At 39.1% G+C, this 27,491-nt stretch overlaps 1 protein-coding gene across 11 annotated transcripts in view; it reads right to left on the reverse strand.

Annotated features, from left to right (window-relative positions):
* The window catches only part of LOC114479097 (receptor-type tyrosine-protein phosphatase F), a 255,606-nt gene extending 228,486 nt beyond the window's left edge, over positions 1-27,120 (reverse strand). For 7 of the 11 annotated variants that reach the window (XM_028472571.1, XM_028472570.1, XM_028472574.1 and 4 more), the window contains exon 1: positions 26,426-27,119. The gene's annotated coding sequence lies outside the window, so the exon portion shown is untranslated. Of the gene's footprint in view, positions 1-26,425 lie in introns of all 11 variants that reach the window. The other 4 variants (XM_028472565.1, XM_028472564.1, XM_028472562.1 and 1 more) reach the window with 2 other exon arrangements.
* Positions 27,121-27,491: the final 371 nt, after the last annotated feature.

A 27,491-nucleotide genomic window follows, 5' to 3' on the forward strand; every position in this document is an offset into this window, starting at 1 on the left:
TGGCTTCCTGTTGTCATCCGGGTCCGATAGTCCTGTCACAAAATGCGTCTTTTCGTCACTATGTCATTGTTGGAAAAAGCTCCGTATTATGGAAGAGTGAAAGAAAAGGCAACTGTAAAATCATCATTGTTGTACCTGGAAGCAATGCATCCATGGAAATATGTTGGTTTGGGCACCATTTTCATTTTGGCACCATTTTCATTTTGGCATAATGTACTGAATAAATACACAGCATTTGTGCAAAATCTGATTAAAAAAACTGAGGAAATTACGTTCCTCCAAGATGGAGGGAATCCATTTTGGGATCAAAAATAGGCTCCCATAAATATATTCGCAACTCGGATGTTTAAAGATGGGAAAAAAAACAACAAACAAAAGCCTGATATTCATTGTTACTGAGGCAGGTGAAAAAAAAAAATACTTCACTCATCGGAATTTCACATGTTGCTGCTATTTACATTGTCAAGCATCCAAAACAAATTGTGTTGCATATTTTACTGCACAGATGGACCAACATACTATCAACCAACATTTGCTTTCACTTAACATCTGTGATAAAGGATGAAAGCCTAAGGGAGGGAGAGAAGTGACGAGGCACAAATTGAAAGTTAAAAGGCTTCTGCTTCCTTAAAACTTCACAGTAAAGTAAGTCCATTGATCTAACAAGTCCAATTAAGGTATTAATGCACATTAGGGGCTGATTACTAAATAAATGCTGGTGGTTTTGTTGTCTTAAATCAGTCTAAACAAGGTCAATCACTCGTGTCGCTCTTTGAAGGTTTTTAACTGCTGCTCATCTGCTACCAACACAGGTCAACCTGTATCTAATCAATAGGCCCATCTCTTCCCTCAAAGACTGGGAACTCATTGCAATGCTCCTCACAGCACCACATAGGGGAAGTACACACAGTCCTTGACCATGATATGCTGCTTAAAATGTAAATGAGCGACTGAATAATAGGACAAGTCGGCAATGAATATTCAGAGGCCCCCGAATAATTTTTTGCTTATCTTATAAATCTTTTCTTGTTTGTTGGCGTTCTCGAGGATTGCATATGATTGATTCTGAGATAAAAACCAAATCAAATTAACACATTTAACTCCAAAGAATGGAGAGGCTTTGTGTCTTTGACCTTGTTGACATTGGAGACTCCAGGATGAAAGGATATCAACCAGCATTTGTAAATCTATCATGCTCTGGCACAAGAGACAATCAACAATATAGTCTTAATATCCTGTGTGCTCGAATGAATTTCCTGAGCATGACTGATGCAAAAAGCTCAAATTAAACTGAATAACATCTATTACAAATAGAATTATGATGTAGTAACAAATGCACAAGGCCCAAAGTTAAATTTATCAGTTGAATGTAACCATTCCGATATTGGGAAAAGTGGACTGTTGCCACCTGGGTCCTTGTCAGCTAAATTAGTTAAAATAAAAGGAAACTGGAACCTTACTGATATGGGATTTTTAGGGCCGATAGCTTTGCCGATATTTAATTGTGCTATGGATATTAATTGATTTTCCTTTGATGGCCTGATATTGTTTCATAAGATCCTAAAATTGATTATTCAAAACCACTTTTCTACTGTGCTGTGAGCTCAATTTTTTAATGAAAACATGAATATTTTAATACTGCACCAAGTTAGAATTCTTTCTACTATTTACAGCAGTAGTTCTCAGGAATTCTCTTCCATCATCAATTGAAATTGGTACTCTGACTGAAACATTCTTAACCGAATCGAAAATCTAATTGACTCACGAATTGAAGCCTTGTGAATTTTCTGGACTCTACTTAATACCTGTTTGTAAATCGATTTCCCAATTCTGTATCGATTCTCATATTAATTCCTAAAGATCGATTTGTACGTCCAAAGATCGATTTTTTAAAAAAAATGCATTTTCCCCCGAGGAACGTGAAGTGAAGCTCTCTTGTAATTTGGTCCCCTTAAATTCTGGTTCACTTGTAATCCAGTGGGCGGTGGTAATGAACTAAGTCAACAGTTTGCAACCGTCAAAAAACCTCAAAAAGAAGGAGAAGCTGCTCTCAATAAACATGGCGTCGGGCAGTGGTAAAGTTAGCCCACACATTAGCCAAGCCCCAGCTTTGAAAACGCCCAAAAATCTCAAAGCTCTTGGGCATTTTGTGTTCAGAAACGATAAGGAGATGGATGAGCTTGACAGAAGCAAAGCGATTTGCAAGGCATGCCAAATGGAGGTGAAGCATTTCTGAAACACGACAGCCACCCACACCTCAAAGAAAAGCAGAAGCTACTGCAACTGAAGGCACACAAGCTCACAATTGATGTCGTGACCTGGTGGAACAGCACGCTGGAAATGCTTGAATGCTTTCTGGAGCAGCAACCTGCAATCTCTGCCGCTCTGCTCTCAACCGATGTCCGCAGAAATGAAAAGGATCTGTGCAGCCTCAAAGAGGAAGATATAACGGATGCAGAAGATGTGGTCAGACCTCTGAAGCCAATGAAGACAGCCACTCGAGCCATATCAGAAGAAAAGTAGTCTCCAACTCTCTCAGTGATTGCACCCCCGCATGCCTTGCTCCTGAAGGAGATGACCAGCCTCCCACGAGACTCCAAAGTTGTTAAGGACAAGGACGAGATCCAGAAAAACCTGAGCGTGTGTGTTTTTGCGTGTGTGTGAGAGAGAGAGCATCAACATTCTAGGAGGGAGATTGGTCCTTACAGCCATCATTAACTACCAATACTTCATTAACTTACAGTTGAAAGTCAATATGACAAGAGTATTAATATGATGCATAACTATTCAGTCATATAATTCAGGTAAAAGCTCCAAAAAAGGGTTTTAATAACACTAACCTGAATCAATATCGCATTGAATCGAAATTTGAATCAATACCCAGCCCTACCTGTTTGGCTGTGGTCCTTTGGAAAATAATACATGCATGAGCACTATTATTACAACCAACCAAAGACCCTTAGCTTTGTGCAGGCAAAAAAACAGGGATCTTAAAGAGCAGCATACATCTGTGGGAAACTCCTTCTTAGGCCATTAGGCTTTTTATGTCAAATTTCCAAAGGACTGTGCTCACCTCGCACTTCTTTAATCAAAGTTTTATACCGAAGTGCAGAACATAAAGCAAGGCTCGGTGTAGCTACACACTGAAATTCAGGGTTGTTTTTCTCTTCCTTTTTTAAAAAGAAGGCTGAAGATGATTTTCATTCTCAAGAAAGAAAAACTTTCAAAGAAAAACTTTCGACTCACACTGCTGTTCATTTTAAACCCCACATATAGACGGCTTTGTACAGATAGCCAAGTCTCAACTCTGTCACTTCTGAGTGTCAGACAAGAAAAGCCATGACGAATCCTACAATCTTCTCCCCAGTTTGCTTTGAGTTTGTCATATGTTTTCCAGTTGGAGGAAATTCTAGTTCAGTTGAGGCGTTGCAGCAATGGATCTCTAACAGTAGGTTCAATGTAAAATCCCCTTTGACTGTAAAGTAAGACCTTGCTTCTATTGATTGTAACAAATCAACTTTGATTTTACATCTTTTTAAGCGTTTGAGTTACCTGCATCTTTGCTCTGGTAAATCCAAATAAGCATAACCAGGCCCAAAAAGCTCGGTTTTCTAAGCACAAAGGGGTCCAGGACCCCATAATCAGTCTCAAGGTGCAAGGTTGACAGAAACTGTTTCTAATCAGACATGAGCAACTGGTGGCCCCAGGGCCACATGAGGCCCCAGAGTGCAGCCACCAAAGTAAATTAACAAAATGACCTCAAAAACACAGATTTTCATAAAACTATGCAACACGACAACAAAAGTACACAAAAGAAATGGCAACAAAAACAAAACATAAAAAAACACATTAACAATAACTATAAACAAAATTTTAAACAAACAAAAAACCAATACCCAATTTTTTTTATTTTTTTATCATAAAACATTAAGAAAACACAAACATTACTCCAAAAACAAATGCCAAAAATTCCCTAAATGACTGAAAATAGAATGAAAATATAGAAAATATCACAAAACAAATACAACAAAACAAGAAAAATACAAAAAATATATAATTTTGCCACGGTCATTAAATCGCGACCCACTATTTTTTAGAATTCAACTAACCAAATTGGTTCATTGGTTGATTCCGTGATTACGTCCGCGATTCCGTTAACGTGAATTTTATAGCGCCCTAATAAATCTATATACAGTATTTTCCTGTGCAACATGCCTTTCACAGCATGCCTGTCAAAAGAAAAGGTTATTTCAAAATAAAAGACAAGTTCAACATGAGGGACATTAAGTTGGGCGGTAATGCTCCTTGCCTTAGTTGCCAACCGCCATAAAACCAACTCACCAGTTGAGAATCAGTGAACGATCCATACAACCCTTTGTTCCTTTATTATTATTATTGGTCATTATTCCAAATGCCATGACATGAATGTGGATAATGTGACCCTCAGGTTTACATTTTTATGGACCCCATCATGATAGAAATCACTTATTTCTGCCCTAAATTAAGACTGGGCGATTTTGCCTTAAAAAAAAAATCTCAGATTTTTTAAAGAAAATATTCGAGTTTCGACTTGATTTTGCACTTAAAACTTACAGATCAGATATATTGTCAGAAGTGCAACTTCATTGCTGTGATTTTCCTCAAGAGTTAAAATGCATAGAACAATCCCAAAATAAAAAGTAAATGAGATAAGTACATATTTTATAACATAACATATAACATTACAATTAAAAAAATAATAAACTCAGCATAGTGCAAAAAAAAATTGAACATGACTGTGGCACACATATAGCCTATTCAAAAAGCAAACACATGTAAACAAAGAGGGGGCTGGCTCACATCGGAACACAAAAAGGTCAGACAAAACTGGTGGGAAAAAAAATAAAAACATTATTTTTTTATTTTTTTAAAGTCAAATTTGCAAAATAAAAATCTTTTTTATCAACAAATTTGATGAATCGATTAAATCGATTTTTTGCCCAGCCCTACCCTAAATAGTTGAATACTCAAGTATCACTTTCCATTAAAGAGAGAATTCCAATACCGCTTCATCCGAGGTCTTATTGTTGTGACCATGAGTGGGACACTCTAGACTCGTGTGCTGATTGGCAGCCATGCTTCTATCAAACTGCTTCTGGACAATCATAGCTGACCTCCACTAGTATGTCTAAGGTGTGAGCGAATAATCGCAGCATTTGTTACACCTTCTTTTTTTGCAAAATTGAAAAAAAAAAAAAAATATCACTGCTTTTAACACGATTGAGTCGTGTCTTCACAAGAAGGCCCTGAGACTGCCACATCACCACGAGGTGAGTTAGAGCAGTCTACTACACAGCAAAACAGGAAAAGACGAGGGGAACCAAGCTCATCAGCATGCAGAGACAGGAAGCCTAGTGAGTCTGAATCAAGCTGCCAAGCCAGCAGATAAAGATCTGTCTGACACGGGGCCTTTTAAATAATCCACATGTAAGTATGCCATTTAGAAGCATTATCAACCAGCTCGGGAAAAGTGTTTTCGTGATGAGGTGGTGCAGGTTCACGACACGTAAAGACCTTAGAAAAACACACAGACTTTGAATATTGCTCGTTAGAAGCCAAAGCTACTGCTGCTGATCCTCTGGAATCTGCCAGTGGCTTCCTAAGGAGATAACAAGTGACCTCTTCTGCTTTAACCAAGATGTTGCAGAGCAGCGTTAGAAGACTGCTTGGAATTTTCTAATTTTCTAAACTAGGAGCAGGTGATGTTGGCTCAAACATCCTCCATCATTTTGCATTTAAGACAAAGTCACATCCAGTTTGTGCCGCTGCCGTTTGCAATTTGACTTTCCCACCCACCTTCGCCCTTTCAGGAACAGCTCTGATGAGAAAAGGCAAAACATAATCAGAGCAAAGAAAACACTTGATGTGAAAACACGCCGGTTGTTTTGCCATAAGCTTTCCTTTACAACTTGGCTGTTTGTATGTAATTCCTTGTTGACTTGAGATTGAGACTGAAGCCTGTTTGCGTGTGAAACATTGAACAGTCTCTGTAATTGGAGGACAAATGGCGTGGGAATCAAACAGGAGACTTTCTGAACGAAACAGGGGCAAAGAGAACACCCCACCTTTGTGAAAGTCTCTGTCAGGTTTGCTAGTTGCCACTTTAATTGCTTTCTGTCCATTGAAGTAAAAGGAATTTACATGAATTTAAGGAACTTGAACTTTCCCAAATATTTTCCCGCTCACTCACTCGGTTCATTATCCGAAGCGCTCTATGCAACATTACCTGGCTGAAGGAAACTCAGAGCTGGTGGGAGGCTCTAAATTTCAGAAGTGGAAATGAAGCTCATTAGAGTGGAAAAACATGCAAAGCAATCAAGACTTTTCTTTAGAGAAAGAAGTAGTTGTACACACAATTTCATAATTATTCAGGAAGAAATCCTCCAAGTTCAGGCTTGCAGTGGACATTTTTCAGGAGGCTGTGTCAAAGATGGTGCCTCCGACTTTTCGTCAAGGATATCTAGATAAAACCTGAGACTATGAGAGATAACGTTGAAAAACTGTGGCTTGTGCTGACATTTTCAGAAAGAAAGAAAAGACTACTCTCTCGACTCCACAACTTCAGTGCCATACATTTTCTTTTCCTATCCTTTTATTCTGATAAATACCCCAACTGTACAACACTTGCACAGATTGTGTACAATAAAGATGGGTGTGAGTTTTGTGCTTGTGTTTGCAGAGTTAGTAGGACACTCATACTTATGCTGTGAAAGGGTAGCTTGACGATCCAGCACATCCTGAGTAATAAATCAGTCTTGGTCAACCTGGCCGAGAGCATTTTTAAACCCATTTGCAGAAGATAATGCCAGCAATTCCTCCCCGCCCCAGGGACGGGAAAGCCAGCCTCATGAATCACTGCCCTTTTAGAGGGACTGCTGCATGGATCTCACCTTGCTGCATTTATTGGGTTTTCTTGACTCCTCCTTCTCAGAAAAGACAAGTGTCAACAACCATTGACAGATTCCCAAGGTACAGCCAGAGTAATAACCAATGCAAAGTCAGACGGTTTTGGTGCAAACTTCCACATTTCACCTATTCCTAGAACTACAGGAATACGTTGAATTTCATCATTTTGGGTGCAACTTCCTGTGTGATAAAAGCTTTGTTAGGTCGAGCAGAGATGTTGATTCTCTCAGGACCTTCCACAACATGACCCTGGATAAGGTCTAAAAGCTTCTAATTAAATAAAATACCGTCAAGTCGTGTTCAGCGTTGTTACATTTTACCTACATACGAACATGTTTTCTACCATCCAATTTTAAATCCTCCATTTTTCTTTTTTTTCAGTTTGTTTGCATCTTAAATTTAAAAAAAATGTGTCCGTGGTTTTTTTCAATTTGTGATATTGTATCTGTTCAGTGATTGCTGCCTATCTTATGTCATTATAATATTTTGCATGGTACAATACAGTTTATAATAGAAAATAGTTTAAAAATAGCCCATTTAAAAAAAAAAACAAAAAACTATCTTACACAAATTCCTTAGCGCAAACAAAATAGCATAACATAACATATGTTGATTAATTGCTAATAAATCAATGTTTTGTTGTTAGTGTTGTGATTTTTGTTAAATAGAGCTGCAATGAAAGCCTTTTGAAGGTCACACATTGTGTGTGATGACCCCGGCTGGCAGACATTTTTCTGTGTGTCTGCAAACAACCATAAGAACAAAACCAGCAACATGCACACAACAAGTACAAAGAAGAAGGGGGGAGGGGGTTATAATGCTGCTCTGGAACATCTTGGTCAATCCACCCATTGATGTCGCAGCCAAGATGGCAGAAGAGTAAAGCTAATATGTAGTGAACGCGAACAGAAATCATAGATACTTTCGTAGAAAGGAAGTACGCAGTATACTTGAAATATACAAGTACTTGTAATAATGCAAAGACCTCCAAATGACTTAATCAAGGGCACTTTTTGGAGTACCCACTAAACATCCGCTGTCCACGGACCTCCAGATCACGTTCATAACGCGTCGGTCGGTCTGGACCACATCTGCACGTCTATATGACGTCTCTAATAGGTCGGCATCTGACATCATGACCACGACCTCATCTGGACCTTGATATAATGTTCAACGTTTGAAGCAATTTCACATATGAAATTTAAACAGCCTTGCAATTCCACACTCAGTCACAGACACATGCGTGTGTATGTGCTTCTGTTTATTAAAAATCATTATTCAGTATCATCCACAGTCATTAAGTATATATCCAGGTGTACTTCATTAACATTTATGCTCTGCAATCTTTTTAAGAAATAATTAATGTTGAGCTCCCATTGAGCAAGTCAACGTTGAAACAACGTTGAGAAGACGTCTTTTTCGAACGTCGTCGGGTCAGGTTAATTTAACATACGCTCACACAACAAGAACGTCAAAATCGTATATAAATATTACAATAACCCCAAAATTAATGGTATTGTATGCTCTTACAGTGCATAACAGTTATTAAAATGTATTTTAATGCTGTATTTTGTCATAACGTTTCAGACAACTACCTCGTTAAACATTTCAAATAACTGACAATATACCTTTGAAAAATGATGTGGATAGAAAAGATTAATATCTGGCGTTATTCGACGGTGCGAAAAACCTGTGCTTGAAAGCATCAGGTCTAGGGATCAAACTGACCATGGGCCACTTTTCTTATCCGTCTTTTTGGGATGTCTAGAGTACATCATTTTCAGACGTCGTCCGAAAAAGACGTAAAAACTTTCATTCTGCACCCACCAAAGACGTCTTCTCAACTTCAGGCCATCAAGTCATTTCAATGTTGTTTCAGCGTCGGTCTGCTCAGTGGGTAGGTCTCTTCCTCTTTAAGGCCTTGTTATTGCATTTTTTATTTTTATGTGTATACTATATTCACATTTTTAGGTTGTTTATGTTGCCTATACTTTTGTATGACAGTAAATATGTGTATCTTTAAAAGGTAAGGCAAATGTCATGCAATAAATATGCACAGCCTTTAGATTATTTGATACGTGGTCAGCCTTTCTATTAAACATATTTTAGGTGTATATCCCTCCCTATGAATGAATACATAAAAAAAAGATGAATAAATGTTTATTCCTGCAGTACCTTCAACGCTATTAAAGTGTTACCATAAAAAATGACCTGTGGACCTTGTTGAAATAGAGAAAAGGCCTTTTATTCCATGTCCACAGACATTAAATGTACAATAAATTCTATTTAGTGCAGAGGGAGCTAAATGAACCCCCCTTCCTCCACCAGCTGAACCAATCTTCCCCCACATGCTGTGATATTCCATTACTTTCTGACTATAGTTACGGAAAGTCTGACATGATTTCAGCTCTGCACTGCAGTGCGTAACCTTGAAATGTACTTATTGTGAGTCTGATGAATGCTAGAAACGTGCAAACACGCACCAAGTTATTTATATTATTATAGGCCAAAATCATAACTAAACGAGAAAAAGGAAACAACTCATGTTGATCAATGGAAAGACTTTTCATTAAACTTGATTTCAGACGGCGCAATACTTTTTTTGTTGCGTTACGGCACAGAAGCTGAAGGGGGATGATAAAAGACATAACTGCTGATAAATATGATGCAGTGCAGTTTGATCTTGTTGTAATGTCAAGTGATTCATTAAAATCGGTGACTAGAAACACAAAACATGTACACAGATTGAATTGCAATAGCTAAACAAAGAATGAGATTTATTGTTTTCAACAATGGCTAAATATAAAGCTTTTTTAGTATTTATAATTGTCACGTTTTATTCACTAAGAGCCAAATTTCTAAATGAACGTCTTCAAAGCACAAGCATGAGCCCGAGGAGTAAATTATTTACAGTAAGTGGCCTCGTGCGCAAGTATTTTAACACATTTGCTTTCTTTTTTTTTCCTGCAACTTCGAGCTTTGGGACACTTTAAATTGCTGCATCACGCAGATTTTAATTCAGTCAGTGAATTATTGCATTACATGCTTTTATTAGAGTCACTTGTCTCCACTTGTGTCACGACATAAGCTGGGAAGGTTTCCTTGAATAGTCTGAGCAAAGGCCAACAGTCGAGGCATGTGGCTGAGCCTTTAGTATTTTTGAGGCGGCGGTCTGCTTATTGCAAATGAATCATCTCCTTGAAAATGTGAGGGTTTTATTTATCGTTCCTGCATATTTATGAGCTGTCCACAAGTGCCAGCGTGACACGCTGACATGCTGTCATAGCTAATGGTCTCTGATGGCATCAAGTATCTGTCAGGAAGACACAGTGGGTGCAGCACCGAGGGGAAGCTGTCATCTCTGTTACCCACTTCCAAAAAGTCCCACCCTGCTCCTTAAAATCCCATTCAATGATAGAACAGGAGGGCATTATGAGTACAAGGTGAGCATCTTCCTGCCATTTTGCTCCTGTGGCTAGGTATAGTAGTCAACACAATTGGCTACAAACCACACAGGATTTACTGGATCATGATTACAGGCAGAGGTGATAGTAACGGTACTCAAGTTACTGAAATTGAGTTGCTTTTATGGGTACTTGTACTTTTTGGAGTATATTTCTAAATCAGTCATTTCACTTGCAGTTAAGTACGTTCTAAAAGAAGTAAAGTCATTTGTTACATTTTTACACCTAACCGATACTGAGTAAATTATATTTTTGTTTTAAAATGATCAACAAACATTGTGAAACTACAAAAAATTAAATGACCAGAAATCAATCAAACACATCACATCATAGCCAACCAACCAGATTAAACGTAATGCACCGCACCAAAACATGTTTTTTTTAATAATAATAATGGCTTGGATTTAGTGCTTTTTTTGAGGAGACTCAAAGCGTGTTCCAGAAACCATGATTCATTCACACCAGTCACTCCGGCGGTGGTATGCTACAATGTAGCCACAGCTGCCCTGGGGGCATACTGACAGAAGAGTGGCTGCCATTTTGCGCCTACGGCCCCTCTGACCACCACCAACATCATGCACAATTCATACCCATTCATACGAGGCAATGTGGGTAAAGTGCCTTGCCCAAGGACACAACGACAATGACTTGGAAGGAGCAGGATTCAAACCCCCCAACCCTTTTGATACTGGATGACCCACTCTACCACTGAGCCACGGTCGCCTTTTAGAGCAACGGTTCCCAAACTTTTCACAAAATATATCAAGTTCCAATTGTGCAAGATTTCATCTCTTCCTTTTTAAGTTTATACATGAGATGTTTACTGTATGCAAGGGACCCGTCGCAAGAATTATTACCTAAAATAAACGTGGAGGGTGAAAATAACTAGTAACTTTTACTTTGAGTACAATTTAATTGAGATACTTTTTACTTGCACTTGGGTATTTTATGTATGATTTACTTGTAGCGGTACTTGTTGAGTACAATGTCAATCAAGTACCAGTCCTTCTACTTGAGTAAGATATATCAGTACTCTTTGCACCTCTGCTATCAGGTGATCACATCATGTGTCGATTCGGTTTTCTTCTCTCTCCGACATCGCTACAAAAACTGCAAGAACTCTGTCCACGTCAAAGCCAAAAGACTCAATTCCTCAATCTGTTCCCTTTCTAAGCATGATTGTTATTGTTTTTGTTCCTTGAAGTGCACACCAAATCTGTGTGTGCTTGAGTTACCGTAGTCACACCAAAAGTGGTAATGGTTCAGACAGATGTTCCCTTGAGCAAAGGAGCTTTTATAGCAAAACTGGGGAAAAAAAAGGCTATGGCGTGCTGACAAGGCTGAAGTGTAAGAAGGCATGCGAGCTGAAACCTGCACAGTCATGATTCTGCATGTAAATAGGAAATGGCATTATGTCGATCAAACGTATTCCCATCATCAAGCTATGCAACAATGCGAAAGCTTTTAATTACACCCTGGACAAACATGTGGAGGTGCAGCTGATATAAAGACATAAATAGGAAAATTGAAAGATGAGAACATGGCTCAGGGTGAGAAAATGGCCTATTATGAACAGCAGCCAATATTTAATCTACGTACATGACATTTATTTCTGCTTGGTAAGTCAGCTGACTGTTGTTTGACCTTCATGTAATGCTCTGCATCAATTTAGGCCCTGAAATGCTTCTATCTAAGAGTGCCCAGGTCTGTGCATGCTCTAATTAGATGGTAAGCTGAATAAAAAGGTAGACAGACAATGACAGGAACTATGAATGACACCAGCTGGTGAGCCGTCACTCCATTTGACCCCATCCAGCATTGGTCAAAAATTTAAAGAGAGTGCGTCCTTGTTGCGCTTCTGCTTAGTGAGCACATGGCCCGTCAAGATGCTAAGGTTTTACACAACTGTCACTTGTTCCTGTCAAATGCTCGGTACATTGACCAATATACAGAGTGTGATAAACCTGTCTGCAGAGCCATAAGCTACAACCAAGCATCCACAAAAGCTATGCAAGTGTCTCCAATGGAAGTGGCAATAACCCACAAGTGGCTACTGTAGAGGACAAAAAGCCATTTGGTCTCTAATGATTCATAAAATTCACAGTAGGGTTTGATGTATTACCGAGGCATTACAATTTCATGTATTTTCAACGTGGCAAAAACTAAAAACTGCCTCAGAACAGATCTCATATGTCCTTTTTCAATTTACAATGACACTCAACTTTATGAAAGCAGAAAAATATAATATCTGGGAGTACGAGATGATATCATGAAGTTCCTCTGTGGGATGACTCGAAACAAAAAAGCAGAGCAGCAAAACAAAACAAAACCAAGCACTCGCAGTGTTAAACCAGGACACATCCCTACAGATTTGCAACCTTTTCGCTCTATTGTTCATAAGATATTGAGCAAATTGCACAGTCTGCACTTGATTTGCGGCACATATCAAAACAAACACCCTGAAGTGTACGTCTACATCGTAGGAGTTCATGTTTACATGAGACTACACACAGTTTATTAGTTCCATTTGTTTTTATCACTGCACGACCTGTGGCTACGATGACTCAAGGAGGATTGGTTCGATGTTCCAGACGCACAAACAAGTTACATTGCCAGGGGTTGATGGACTGGACTGTGTTGCTTACAGTATAGAGCAGGGATGGGCAACTCTATCAAAGCGGGGACCACAAAAGTGTGTTTGTATCGAAACGGAGGGCCACATGATCAACATTCATGTCAGCATTTAGAATAATGACCACTCAGAGCATTAATTCAGGGGGGAAAAAAGGGGTTTTGCCTTTTTTGTCTTTGTGGGTTTGATGTTTAGTCAGTTTTTTGTAATTTTGAGTGTTTTTGGAGTCAGTATGTGTGTTTGTTATTTGATGTGTTCTTGTTGTAATTTTGTGTATTTTTCTGTCATTTTCTGCACTTTTGTTGTCGATTTGAGCATTTTGGGGTCTCTTTCTGTATTTTTGTTGTTTTTTAGGGATGTCCCGATACAATTTTTTCACTTCCGAAACAATACCAATATTGCATCCTTGAGTATTGGTCGATACCAATCTGATCGGATATCAGCACAAATCATACATACTTTTATTACTTATTTTGGATTGTGGAATATTAGAAAAGGCTTGATCAAAAGATGTTACTCAGAGAATAATAGTCAGCAATTTAAGTTCACTTCAGTTATATTTTACTGTCAATATATGGTGGGAAGAACTGAGGGAGGGGACAAAAACAACATAAACTTATCGGAGTGCTTATATCGGAGATTTTAGATGCAGTCCGATAAAATCCGATATCCAATAACAATATCGGCTCGGGACACACCGAGTTTTGTGTATTTTCCTGTCATTTTGTGCAATTTTGAGTAACAGTTTGTCTTTGAAGCTATTCTGTTTTGTGTTATTGTTTCGTTTGTTTATGTAGTCATTTTGTTTATTTAAGTGGCTGTATCCGTCATTGTTGTCATTTTATGTTTTAAGAGTCATTTTGTGTATTTTTCAAATTTTTTTTGTGTGTCTGTGTACTTTGTGCATTATGTTGGGATTCATATTCCTTCTAAATTCATGAATTTTAATTTGGAAGATTTGCCTTGGGGGCCGCAAAAAATTTGACTGAGGAAATCTGCCCTCGGGCCCACCAGTTACCCATATCTGGTATAGAGCATTTGGGCTGTAGTCACTAACAGTTTAAGTCTCATATTAATAAGTGGAGACTCAATAAAAGGCCAAATTTGCCAATTTCAGGAATAGATGAATAAATGAATAGATGTGGTTCCCACACAGGGGAGAGCTATAGGGGAGCGCAGTGACAAATGGGCAATGTATAACAAACAGTGGAGTAAATATATTATGATGATGGGGTTTGCTTGATCAAGTACAAGCATATTATTAACAAAAAGTTGAAAAGCACTGACCTAGACCCACTTATCCTTTTAGTTTAATGTCCACCCTGGACTGAAGTCTGGGCATAAAGGCTGTGCAGGTTAACCAACCATCACATGGTTTATGCACAGATTAAACATCCAAAGTTTACATCAGAAACCATGGAAAAAATTAGGTAAAAAAAAATTAAAAAAAATACATCTTAAATCTCAAAAATGTAATTTCAAACACTTTACAGGAATTCCAATCCCACAATGCAATGCACATCACATCAAGTCACATAACAACAAACCAAATGTTTGTAATGCAGTCACAAACTAACTTGCGAGCACATTGTCTCAAACACTCAATTGTCTCATTCTTCAGCTTATACTGTACATACCTACCCCATCATAATAAAACAAGGCTCTCTCGATAATATCACACATTTTTTATTTATTTTTAACTTATATTAATATTTTTACAATATACATTCAATATATATTCTGCACAAGTTTCATATATACAGTTTGTACATATAAATATTATACATATATCCATGAATGTACATGACATGTACATATGATTAATTTTATACTATTTCATATCTACGACACAAATGTCATCAATTAAATTTTGTGTGGCAAATTAATAAAAACATTTTATGTTTATTTAGAATTAATATATTTTATACTGCTTATATATTATGGCTGTCCTAGGTAAAATTGTTGCTCTTCTTTCTCATACTTTAAATGATATACAGTATGTCTTATAAAGCTTTTTAACCTGGATTATGTTGGTGCTTTTTTATTTTATTTTGTTTTGTTTTACCATCAATGTATTGATCTACGTATGAGGCCTACACTATCTCTTTATCTGTGTTATAAAAATGTTTTATTTATTGTCTCCAGCAGCTTTAAAGCTACAACCAAATATGTTAAAGTGACTATAGGGTCCTGCTTTTACACACCATCACTAGAAGCTCACTAACATTTTAGATCTTTGAATATGGTGACATCTAAAACATGTATGACTAGGTAAAGGAGCGGGACACACCTGAACTTGAGGGTTGAACATTATTAGTTTAATATAAAGCTAATAAAATCCTGAGCTAAGACGAGTTCAGCTCATGCTAGAGTAGGTTTATTTCAGTGCAACACAAAGCTCGAAACAGCATCTGTTTGTTCTCACCATGAGTGAGTCTGGTTTCTAATACCATGAAAAGAGAAGAACATTGAATTACGTTAAATCAGATAAGAACAAATAAAGCACTACTCGTAAGTGGACATCGGCCCCAATTTTGCCATTTTCACTTTCTTGCTCGCACGGCTGTTTAAGCAGAGCGCTGACACATCTCAATGGATGAGCGCTACAGTATATACCCTGCAGCAGTAGCCTGAGCTGTCATTCAGCGTCACAGTCATCCAGCTTAACAATTAAACCAGTCACTCATCCCCTCAGATTGACTGATGGACTGTAAAGTTAATGCAGCTGCTGTTGTGTTTTGATCCAAACAAAAGCTCTGCCAGGACGATGTGATGACACCCTAAAAAGTAGGGTTGGGCATTGTTTGGATTTTAGGGATTCTGATTCCGATTCTCAATTTTGATTCCTGTTCGAGACGATTCTCGATTCCGATTCTTTGAGTTGTGCAGGTAAACAGGTCACAGATTTTACAGGAGAATTTTTCCACTTGAAAAATGCTTTACATAGGCCATTTTTATTAATTAACTTAGTTGATACAGTCTCATTTGGTTGCTGTACTGTAACTAGGGTGTTCAATTACAAAGGTCCCCGACTGTAACTGTAAAAGTGAAACTTGGTAAAATAACTCTACAAACAAGTTGGCATCAGTCTAAAAAACAAAGAGCTACAGGTAGATGTGAAACTAAATAAAACAAACTAAAACCCTGGAGTAGTCATGTGACAAATCAATCAACAGTTCTTGTTGAGAAAGATTATTAATTTTCTGGATACAGTGGAAACACAAACTATAAAAAATAGTTATATTTTGAACCTGTTTATATTATAGGGAAGAAATGATAGACATAAATGTAATTGGAGTCTAAAGCCACAAAAACTGCACCACTTTAAAAAGAAAATAGACTAATACAAGAACTCTTTACAGTTAATCCAAGATGGCGGCGACTCGAACTCCAGCCGAGACTACTTAATAAGAGCCTCAAAAGACATAGATATAATGAAAAGAGTGGATAGGTTGAAACATAAACATGCTGACTTTCATACTGACTTATTAAACACACACGGGCCTCAGTAAACGGGGTAAACGGAACAGGCTTCACCGGACGGCTGGCACAAGGACCTGCAGGCGGAGTTAATGCGTTCCCGTACTGCATGTACAGGCTGTAATGTCACCAAGTTCATCAAGTTGTTAGAGCTACTATCTTTACCAAGGAGCAACTATTTATTCCTGGTGATTGTTTTACTGGGCTTTATTTACCAGTGATTATCTCCTATCTCCCTTCCGTGGTCCAAACCGATTCCTATTTGAAACCGGTTTTCAGTGCCCAACCCTACTAAAAAGGTCCTGCAAACACATGTTTACACCCATCATTCGTCAGCTGCTGCAACTGATCCAAAATCACACCTTTTCACTTTGTTTCTTAGCTGTGCTTCCCTGTGTAATGAGTCAGAACATCCACCTGTAACCTCCTACTGCTACTTCTACAATCCCATGGGAAGCTATGGCCATTAGTCTTACTGGTAGACTCCCTAGAAATGAGGTGAACAGTGATAACCTCCTTTAAAAGCAATATTGAGTGTATGATTTGTAATAATGTGGTGAGAATGAGCGTGTGCATGCTTTTAATTATCTCTTCCATCTAACTTTAAGTGAAGGCAGCATGATTAAAAACAGATCCAACATTTAGGAGGTCCTTCTGCAAACTCAAACTGACTTAAAGGATTGACCTTACATTTGATCTTCCAATGTCATCTAGATGTATACGTTTACCCAGCAGCACTCCTGTATTTTAAAGCAAAACCAACAACTCACATGAGGAATGGATAAAAAAAAAAAAAAGAAAGAAAAAAGAAAAGGAGGAGCTCTCGAGCTGAAGTGTGCCATTTTTAGGCTGTGCGTCTGTTTCCACTTTACCAGATGCACGGGGTGCCCTGTAAAACATTGGTGTAAATGGTTTATAATGTCACCAGTGGACTCTGAAATGGGAGACCTGGTTTCAATCAGCAGTCAAATTGCTCCTACATTACCCTTGCAGGCGGAGTAGTAAATCACTCTATGCCTGTGTGCTGCTGACGTTCAGAAACAGGCATTGTTAAAAATCCACCATGCGTGCTTCTAAGAGCGCCGCGTCTCAATGCGAAGATGGGATGCTAACCAGGACAATAGCTTTGACTCGCAGCATCTACGCAGACACATTAGCTGCTCCTAAAAATGTGCAAGCCATCTGAATCACCAGCTTGATTTCTACATTACCCAACAAATACTTGAATTAAATGGAAAACCCCAGAATGCAAACCAGCAAGCTCGATACACCCTCAACATCTAAGCCCCAGCACAACCAGTTTGAACCAGTAGGGGAAAGTCTAGATTTTCTTTCTGGACCAACGCCCTGACGTTGGGCAAGAGAGGCCTCTCTGTGCTCCTATAATCCTCAATAACACTAAAAAACGCTGATTCCTCCCACCACACTATAGGCAGAACCTCTCATTAGAACTCCTTGGCCCTAAAATTACTCTGATTTTATCCATACGGAGAGCCTGAGAAAGCTTCAGCTGTGAGTAGGCTGTGCCGGGTGGCTTTTCTGCGTGTGGCCACAGAGAGGCTGGAGGTCCTTCCCAGTGCTATTCAGCATAGAAAATGCCAGTGAGAACCATTAAGATTATGAAGTTGAAGCAGATGTTGTGGCTGCTCGCCTCACACCAGGCCTGTGCGGAAATACCCCGTGAGAAGAACATGCAGATGCTCACACAGGCCAGACAGGTGTTCGAACCGGCCAACACAACAAAAACCGCCTCCAGAAAGGGAAAAACTGTCCTCTGTGAACGAGCAGATGATCATTAACAATAAAAACCTGCAGGAAATTAGTTAAACAAAAAATGTAGTATTACTTAAATGAAGCTGATTAGAATATCCTATAAGGTGGCACCATTAATCGATATAAAATTGAAATCAAATTATTTATTGAGGGGGATTTTTAGTTAAAATTGATATTCCTGTTTAACTCATTGACTGCCAAAGACGTCTTAACAGTGTGACAAAGGTCTCCCGTGAATATCTAACTTTTACCATGTGATCAACTGGTGACATGTAGGTGGCAGCAGGACACCTTTGGATGATCGGCAGAGCTCAGAGGGAGAGGAAAGGATTTTACATGACAGAAAATGACGCTACGAGAGTTGATGCTCAGCAGCGCACACCCGACCAGAGCATGTGTGGAACTAAGTGGACAATTGAGTGTCCGCGATGGTGAGAAAAAACATTCAAAAAAACAGGGCAAGCAGTGAGACTCGGCATGTCCGGGAGAAGGAAGTTGCGTGTGTGGGAAAATGACGGAGGGAGAGACTTGGAGGACGGCCAAAATACAGTAAGCAAACCATTCAACTCTGACCTAGATAGCAAAACTATAATTTTGCCATCAAAAGCCTGGTCTCAGTGTTGTTTTTGTAGTTTTATAGAACAAAACCAATGGTGGTGTCCCTAAAGCAAAAAAAAAAAAATTGCTTCAAAGTCACTGACTTTTTTTTTTTAGAAAAAAGCTTTTTTCTCAGCTTTTTGAAACAAACTGGCGATTTGTATGAAACTTGCCTCTATTCAACTGCTGATTACGGAAGAACAAAACAAGCTAGAAACAAAACAAAACAAATCTGATGAAAGTTAAGAGTCTGATCTTTTAGATTTCAGATTGTCGTAGAACAAAATATTCTGTAAGTCTTGAAAGATCAGTGAAAATCATCTAAAACGCCTGGCAATGTGGGGTTGGCTGCTCTGAAAATGGCTGGCAGTGAATGAGTTAATCATGTGTATTCGTGGCAAGAGTTTCTCTTCCTTTACAAACTAGAAAAATAAGTTTCAAACACATGTTTAAGTGACAGACCCCTGCTACAACATCTTCTTTTTAAAATGTGAATTAAATTTTTCCAATGCAATTTTCTCTTTTTAAAAATGCTGAGGGATTAATTTTTGGTTGGGTAAGTTATTTTATCCATCCCAGAGGGGATTTACCAGTCTTTGTTAAAGCTGTGCAGTTTCACTTTATTCCCAATACGGAAATTTGTTTTCACTTTTTCAATTAAAGAAAATACTTGACATAATTAAATCCAGTTTTCTTTTTTTTTTTTTTATTCAAAGGGGGAAAAAAAAAATCAAATCGAAATCAAAAATTGAGTTTTCAAAGTAAAAAAGTCACGATTTGATTTCAGCAAAAATCGTGCAGCCTTAATCTCCTAATTACATGAAATGCATGAATAAATGCTTCTTTTCATCGAATTATCAACAATCATAAAAGCAAATGTTTGCATGTCTGTATCTTAACACCACATACAAAATGTATTTAATGTAAATCAATTCCTAGAGTTTATTCAGAGCCGCAAGTTGTAATATGACATCAGGCACCAGTTAAATTTCAAGCTAGCAACGCTAATCAAAACAAGCCACAAGGTACCAAGGCCTAATCTACCTTACTTGATGCCAAGAGTAAGACACTGTAGAGCTGGGCGATATGGACCAAATCCCATATCTCGATATATTTTCTCAAAGTAGCGATACACAATATAAATCTTGATCATGTTATTTCAAATTAAATCTAACCAGTAGGACAATCCTGGGTTAAATTTTTTTTTTTTTTTTTTTTTTTTTCTTTTTTTTTTTTTTTTTTTTTTTTTTTTTTTTTTTTTTTTTTTTTTTTTTTTTTTTACCTTGTCTGCACATGCTTTCGAAGGTTAACACTACAAGAAGTGCAATCTTTTGACAGCAATGCATATTTTATTATTGCAATTAAATAAATTTATTTATTTCATTGCATAATTGTGACCGTCACCAGCCCTCCCTAGGGAAGGGTAAGAAATACTTTATTAAAGGGAGGATGTAAAAAAGAGAGGGCAGTGTTACACCAAGGTGAGGGGTTGGAGGGGGGTGGGGAAGTTAGCAGGGAAGAGGGATACAAGATAGGATATGGAATGGGTGAGGAATAGTTTTAAGTGATGCGATGTGAAATTGTGGTTGTGTATATTGTGTTTATTGTTGTGTTGTCAAGCCAGTTTGGTGACCAGTGTGTGGTTTAGGAATAATGGTGGTGGCTGTGAACAGAGGAAGAGGTGAGTGGAAATTCCATAAAACAGGTATTTGGGAACAACGTGTCTAAGGTTGAGCCCAGTATGAGTGTTATCCCACAGCCCAAGGCCAGTGCATCCATGACAAATGTATTTCCAAGTACCGCCACTGCAAAACCCAAGAGCCGCCCCCGGGCCCGAAGAAGCAGTCAGGCCAGCAGCAAGAGCAGGCAGCCTAAGGGCCCCCAGCGACCACCCCACGGCCAAGCAGTCCCCCGAACGCCCCCAAGATCCCAAGCCGAGAGGCAGCCATCGCCCCCCCATACACACCCGAGAAAGCCCCAAGGAGCCAAGGACCCAGCGCACCACGCCACCGATCCCACCCCCAACCCCCAGACCCCCCACCCCATCGACCCTGGGTTAAATTTGATTATCCAAATGCCACACAGGCACATTTACTAACAGACAGCTGTACAATATATACAGTATGTACTACTTTAGCAAAAACAAATTCACTTCTACAGTTAATCTACAAGCAAAAATAAGTATGTAGCGACCGTTGATCAGATGGTAGATTAGCACCTTGTATAGCAGCTCTGAATCCAATGGTTTGAGAATGCGAGAGTGAACGTGGTCGATTATGTAAAGCACTTTAGGACTACTTGGCTGGTACTACAATATATAAATAAAGTCAATTTACCATTTACCTGGATAAAACCCCCACACAATGTAGCAGAGGATGCTAAAGCCAAAGCTGGCATGCCCTGAACCCATAATCTTTTTACTGTGATGTGCTTCAACACTGCCTAGATCTCAAACCCAGTTTCACTCTCCTAAACTCAGATTTTATTAATTGAATACATCTCTTTAGCTCAAATGAAATCATTTCTACTTACTTAATTTAACAAGTAACGGTATGTCTTAACTTCAAACAGAGATTACTTCTGATTGGCTCATTTAACGTCATGCCTCGTCCTTTGCACTCTAACCTAACATATCAAAATGAGCTACAAATTGAACAAAATTAGTTAAATATTAGTCTTCAAAAGCATATTTATTTTGCTTTTATGTCAAAATGTAAACAGCGTGGACCAGGGCAACCAAACAGATTTATACATTGTCAATCAATCGTAGGTATAAAGAACTAACAATACGTTTTTGTCATTTGGGGCGACCATTGGCTCATTGGTGGGTTGTCCAATAACTGGAGGGTTGGGGGTTCAAATCCTGCTCTATCCAAGTCTATGGCTGCGTCCCTCTGTTCTCCTTTCCTATCCACTTTTCCATAACCCTGTGGAAGACGTCATGGGGTTAAGAAAAGGTGTTAGGAAACGGCCATCACGTTTGTTTTGACAATCACGCACTTCAACTAGCACTTCCAAACTGCACTTTTCCGAAAATGGACTAAAAGCACATTTATGACACTTTCTGATGATATAATCTCAAAAATCACAGGTTTGGATGTAAATCCAAGGAAAAGAGGCTACGAAAAACAAAAGGAAGACTAAAAGAATTGAGAATGGTTGCTCACACTCACTTTCCACTCAGAAATATGAATAATGTTCAATAATGAAGGCAAGGCAAATTTATTTGTATATTTCATACACAAGGCAACTCAATGATTAAAACATAATGTGGCTCAAGATGTATCTGATCCCTTTCTCTTGAGCCACACCGTGTCTGTTTTATGTCAGTTATAATCCGATAATATGTCTTACATATATAAAGATATGGGTGTAGATTATTTATTAAAAGCTGTTCAAGGCATATTATTGCATTGGTCGTGAATTTCCGTGAGCGCTCGGGTGCGCGTGTCCCTTTAAATGTTGTCGCCGCAAGGAACTGTGGGTCGCATTATCTGTTCTCCTTTGGTAAAGGATGCATCAGTGTTTCCTAGGCTAAAGGAGGTGAATAAGGAAGCATTGAGCCTCTTTTCCTGCGCTTAAGAAGAACTTGGACGCTCTTTATCATGACTACCACTTAAACACTTCCGGGGGTGAAGGAACAGTGGATAGTAAAGGAGATAGTTGGGATTATTCAGACGCAGCCATTGTCCTGTCCTTGGGCAAGGCACTTTACCCACATTGCCTATTATGAATGTAGTGTGTGAGTGAATGTTGGTGGTGGACGGAGGGACTGATGGTTCACTGAGACAGCCTTGCTTCAGTCAGTCCGCCCCAGGGCAGCTGTGGCTACAATAGTAGCTTACCACCACCATGTGTGGAGTGAAAGAATAATGCGCATCAATGTAAAGTGCTCTGTGTGTCTATGAAAAAGTGCTATATATCCAATGCATTATTATTATGTACTGTATATGTGAAAAATAAAAAATTATATGGTGCACAATACACACCTAATTATGAGCCGTAGGTATTTGGACTCCAACTTTCAAAGATTTATTGTCATTTTAAATATCTAAAGATTTGTCAAGGCCCACTAAAATGTATCCATACATAACGTAAGCATATTAGTAAAAAGCTTAACAACAATTTAGATGGAACAGTGAAAATATGAATCTACATAATCTAACTGCCTGCATGCTGCGACCATTCCATCTCCACCCCATCTTTAGTGTCAAGGTTATTTTATTTCCCCAAACTTGCATTTGAAACTCTATTTTGAAAAGAACAGAAAAGAAAAAGAGCTTTGAGGCATTCTGTAATCAGTCTGAAGTCATGGTCAAATAAATCGAATCGCCTCGTGAATTAGATTCGGTCTGAGTGCATAGTCAGCCTAATAACTCGGTGCGTTTCAAAGATGAGATCAAACTGTTAAAGACCCAACGTACAATAGCTACAACAAGTGACAAAAACAGAGAGAAAAGAGGAGAATAAAGCAGATAAATAAACCTTGCATCTTCAGCAGCCGACGTGATGGAAGAAAACCGCAATGGCTCAGCAGCCTGGCACCTATCAGGCCTGTCAACACAGGTTTAAACGATAGTAAATCTACCCACTAGATCAAAAACACATTATTCTGAATCCTCAAGCCAAAATGGCTCCCGATAAAATCATCGACTTTATAATGTAAATGACCGTCTCTTAAGGATGGGTACCGAAACCCGGTATCAAAACGGCCAGACAACCTACATCTTTATCAGTCCTGTTAACGTAACGTAAGTCCCGTTAATCCTCAGACAAGCAGTGATACTGCCATGCTGTCTGTCAGTCCTCCCTAAAGCTGATATCCGGAGATTTTGAGAAATTTATGTTTATGTATGATTTTTTTGAAATGCGAAAAAATACCTAACTAGTATTTTACTATGGTCTACAGCTGGTGGTCACTCATATACATTCATGTGTAAGTCCCTCCTTTGTCCTATAGACCCCGATACAAATAGAAATGAGTGCCGTGATCCCCCAGCCAATAGGCTTCGACTTCCTGTTTTTGAGGCTGTCAGTCAAAGTGAATGTGGAACTGTGCACGGAAACAAGGCCGCGCGTCACAACAGCAAACAGGTAAATATGATTTTGGCTCTTACCTGACCCATAGACTTATATCAATGCGACCTAGTTATGTTCTGCGATGCGCGTGCAGAAAAGTGGAGGTGTGGCTTCTGGTAGATTGCAGAGGCAGGGGGAGGAAGTGGAGCTGTTGAGGGCGGGACATCTAGACGCCCTCTAGCAGCTTTAAGAACCTGCATGTGGAGCTGACTGATGGGAGGGGCTACTGTAGACAGTGCTCGCCTGTTCGCCTCGCTTCATGAGTAGGCGTGTCTGTAGACACTATCCACACACTCTTGTTATTGTTTTCAGCCAAAAAACTGCACACTACAGTAAAACACATGGCTATTTAAGCGGCTATTGGGATTTTGATTCAGAAAAGTGTGCCGTCTGTCGCGCCGCCTCTGTCTGCTCTAGTGGCAGCGAGTGCTGGCAGGCAAACCCGCTGCTTTGTGGGCCGCTGGGTCGTCTCAAAGTAGCAGTCCTAGGCTATATAGTTTTCCCCGCACACCGGCCGCTACCGTGCCTCAGCTGCTGGCAACCTTTAGTTCCAGTAATGACTTGTGATCATATATTATCTCACAGCTAAAACGTTGTGAGTTAATATGACAAAACAGGGACAAATCAACATAGTTAGCCTTGTTGTCATGAGCCAGTGCAGCAGCAGCCATTAGAGGGACATCTCACTAATTCTCCTTTCGCACAATTTTTCCTTGTTAAGTTATGTTTGATATGCTTGATTTGAATATTTGTATTGCTTAGATAGTTGGCTTAGTGTTTTGTTAATATTAAAAAAGTTACGGTATTTTTTATTGTTTTATTTATACATTTATGGTGTTAGAACAGTTTATTTTGTATTTTATGTGCCATATTGTTAAACATTTTCAAAAATAAACAGATTAATATTCATAATTTGTGTTATTTTGTGCTTTTCCACTGACTTAAAAAAAGTAAGGTATCGCTAACGTACCGGATCGATAAGAGTATTAGTATCGATAAATCCTTAACGATACTCATTCCTACTGGCTCCCCTGTTCAGCAACAAAGCTCCTGTTCCAGGGGGGAAAAAATTCAAGCAAATCATCTTATATCTGTGATAAAAACGCATCTTACCATGTTCTTTTCAGCTGACAGAGCAATGGTTGAAAACCCAACATGCAGCAGGGCTGGGGATTTAATTGCGGAAGAACCTCTGATGCAATTCCAAGAAACTAACCCACCCTGTATCATCCTGTTACAGTTTGACTCACGCCTCAGTCTCCTCATTGTGTCTGTGACAGCTTTAATCGGATTCATGTATTGATAAAGGATGGCCATGAGGCTACTTGAGCATGTCACTCACCCTGAAAAATTGCTTTTGAATTCATTTTCTTTAAATAAACAGCACAGCAGAGGCTGCAGACTGAGTGCTCTGCTGAGAGTGTAGCATTCAGCCTGGAGGAGAAAACAGCCCTATTCTGCTCAAGTACCGAGCAAACCTGGAGGTTGATTAAAGCCCACCTGCAAGTGATGGCTCAAAAAACATCCGAAAATTTTGCTTAATTACATTTTTGTTGAAATTCATAGTTAAACAGCTGAAAAACCATAGAAAATGTAGCTTTGTGGTGCAGCAAAAGAGACTGTTATAAGAGTTGATATTTCAACTATAATTAGTATGCATACAGTGAGGCTTCTCGTTTCCTTGCTTTATATATCATTGTAAAATGTAAATGAAAAGGAAAATAAATGGATGTCAGTGACAGAATCACATATTTATTATCTATTAATAATTAAAAACAAACAATCCTTTAAAAAAAAAAAAATGATTTAAAATCTCAGAAAAACTAAAAAAAAATGATTTGATAATATGCCTTTCAAATATAAAATTCACAATTATGATCAGTGCAATATCAAGAAATTGTTTGTTAAAACAGTCACAATTACACCTTGGGTCGCATGTTAGACACCAGAAAAAAAATTAAAATAAATAAATAAAAAATTAAGAAAGAAAGAAAAGAAGAAAAAAAAAATCAAGACATCTTCAATCAAATATCCCCAATCGTGGGCGCGCATATACACGAACCAATTATATCAATTATCATCATCATCATCACACACACACACACACACACACACACACACACACACACACACACACACACACACACACGCACGCACACAATCATGTACGCGCAAAAATGGATGCAGATAGTCGACAGCAATTACATTCATTCATTCAGTGTAAAATTAAATGACGTTTCAACACGAAAAAAGTTGCTGTCAGATAAATGTACTGCATATTGCATGCGTGGCTGCTGCAGCAGCAGTAGCGGACGGGAAACGTTTCACCATGAACCTCACCACCAAATAAATCCCCTTTAAAGTGCATTAAAACCCAAGCAAGTGTGAGCAACGTGACGCTTTTCATAAATGTTGAAGTTCCAATGAGAGAAATGATGTTAAAATGTGCACTTACTGGATCTGTTCTTTGTCGCCGCCGGGAGCATTTCTCTGCTTCACTTTGTAGCCCGCACACAAATCCACTTCACGCAAACAAAATAAGAGTTAAGAGCCCACAGAGGAAAGCGAGGACAACAACGGTGATCCGAGTCCGCCTGAACACGAGGTCCGTCCGTCCCTCCGTCCGTCCCTCGGTCTGTCCGTCCTATCCTGGCCGAGGGGAGGTCGTGGATAGCGGATCTATTCGTGGCAGCTCCGCGTCTCAAGTGTTGCTGCCTTCACGCAAACAACGGAGTGTCAACTCCTGATTGTGTCCCCTGTCACTGAAAGCCTGGAAACTCTCCTTCGCTGCACTGAAACGCGCTGAAACCAGAGTGGGTCGCGGGGCTCAGTCCAAGTGTCTGTGCGCACACGCACGCCTCAGGTCGCTCAGCAGGATTTTCGGATCCACTCGGCTGCTCTCGCCTCTGTGTCCATTCATCGCTGCCCTTCGTGTCCCTGCAGCGCCTGAACGCATCTCCGCAGACACAAGGGGCTCTCCACCTCTGTCCTCAGTGAGCACCTGCTACACTGAGACCGTCTCTGCGTGTGAAGAAGAAGAAGAAGAAGAAGAAGTAGAAGAAGAAGAAGCAGCCCTGGGAAAAAAGTGAATGTTGAAGTGAAGGAGATAAGGGAGACAACCAAGGGTAAACACACACTTCCTGATCTACCATCCCTCTCCAATTAAAGCGCTGCCTGCCTGTTCTCGTTAGGAATCCTCTCCAGTTAATCCACACGGCCCCACCATGGTCTCACTCAATAAACAAAGCCGTGCATCATGACTGAGGAGGTTTATACATTACTAAACTATTATCATCATTTTACCTGCGCAAAATATCAAGCACCTCTATTCTAATATTTTATTTATTTTTATTTTTTTATTTTTTTTTGTTGTCACCTTAAAAACTCAGGGCGAGTGTACCACAGGAGGCGAGCTATACACTTCATAAATATTTTGTATTTTTTTAATAAATGACACACACAAATCCATCTTAGTCCAAACTCCCAAGTCCCCTGCGAGTTCATCATTGTGCTACCATGGT

Source organism: Gouania willdenowi, chromosome 17, assembly GCF_900634775.1.
Source record: "Gouania willdenowi chromosome 17, fGouWil2.1, whole genome shotgun sequence".
Classification (NCBI taxonomy): domain Eukaryota; kingdom Metazoa; phylum Chordata; class Actinopteri; order Blenniiformes; family Gobiesocidae; genus Gouania; species Gouania willdenowi.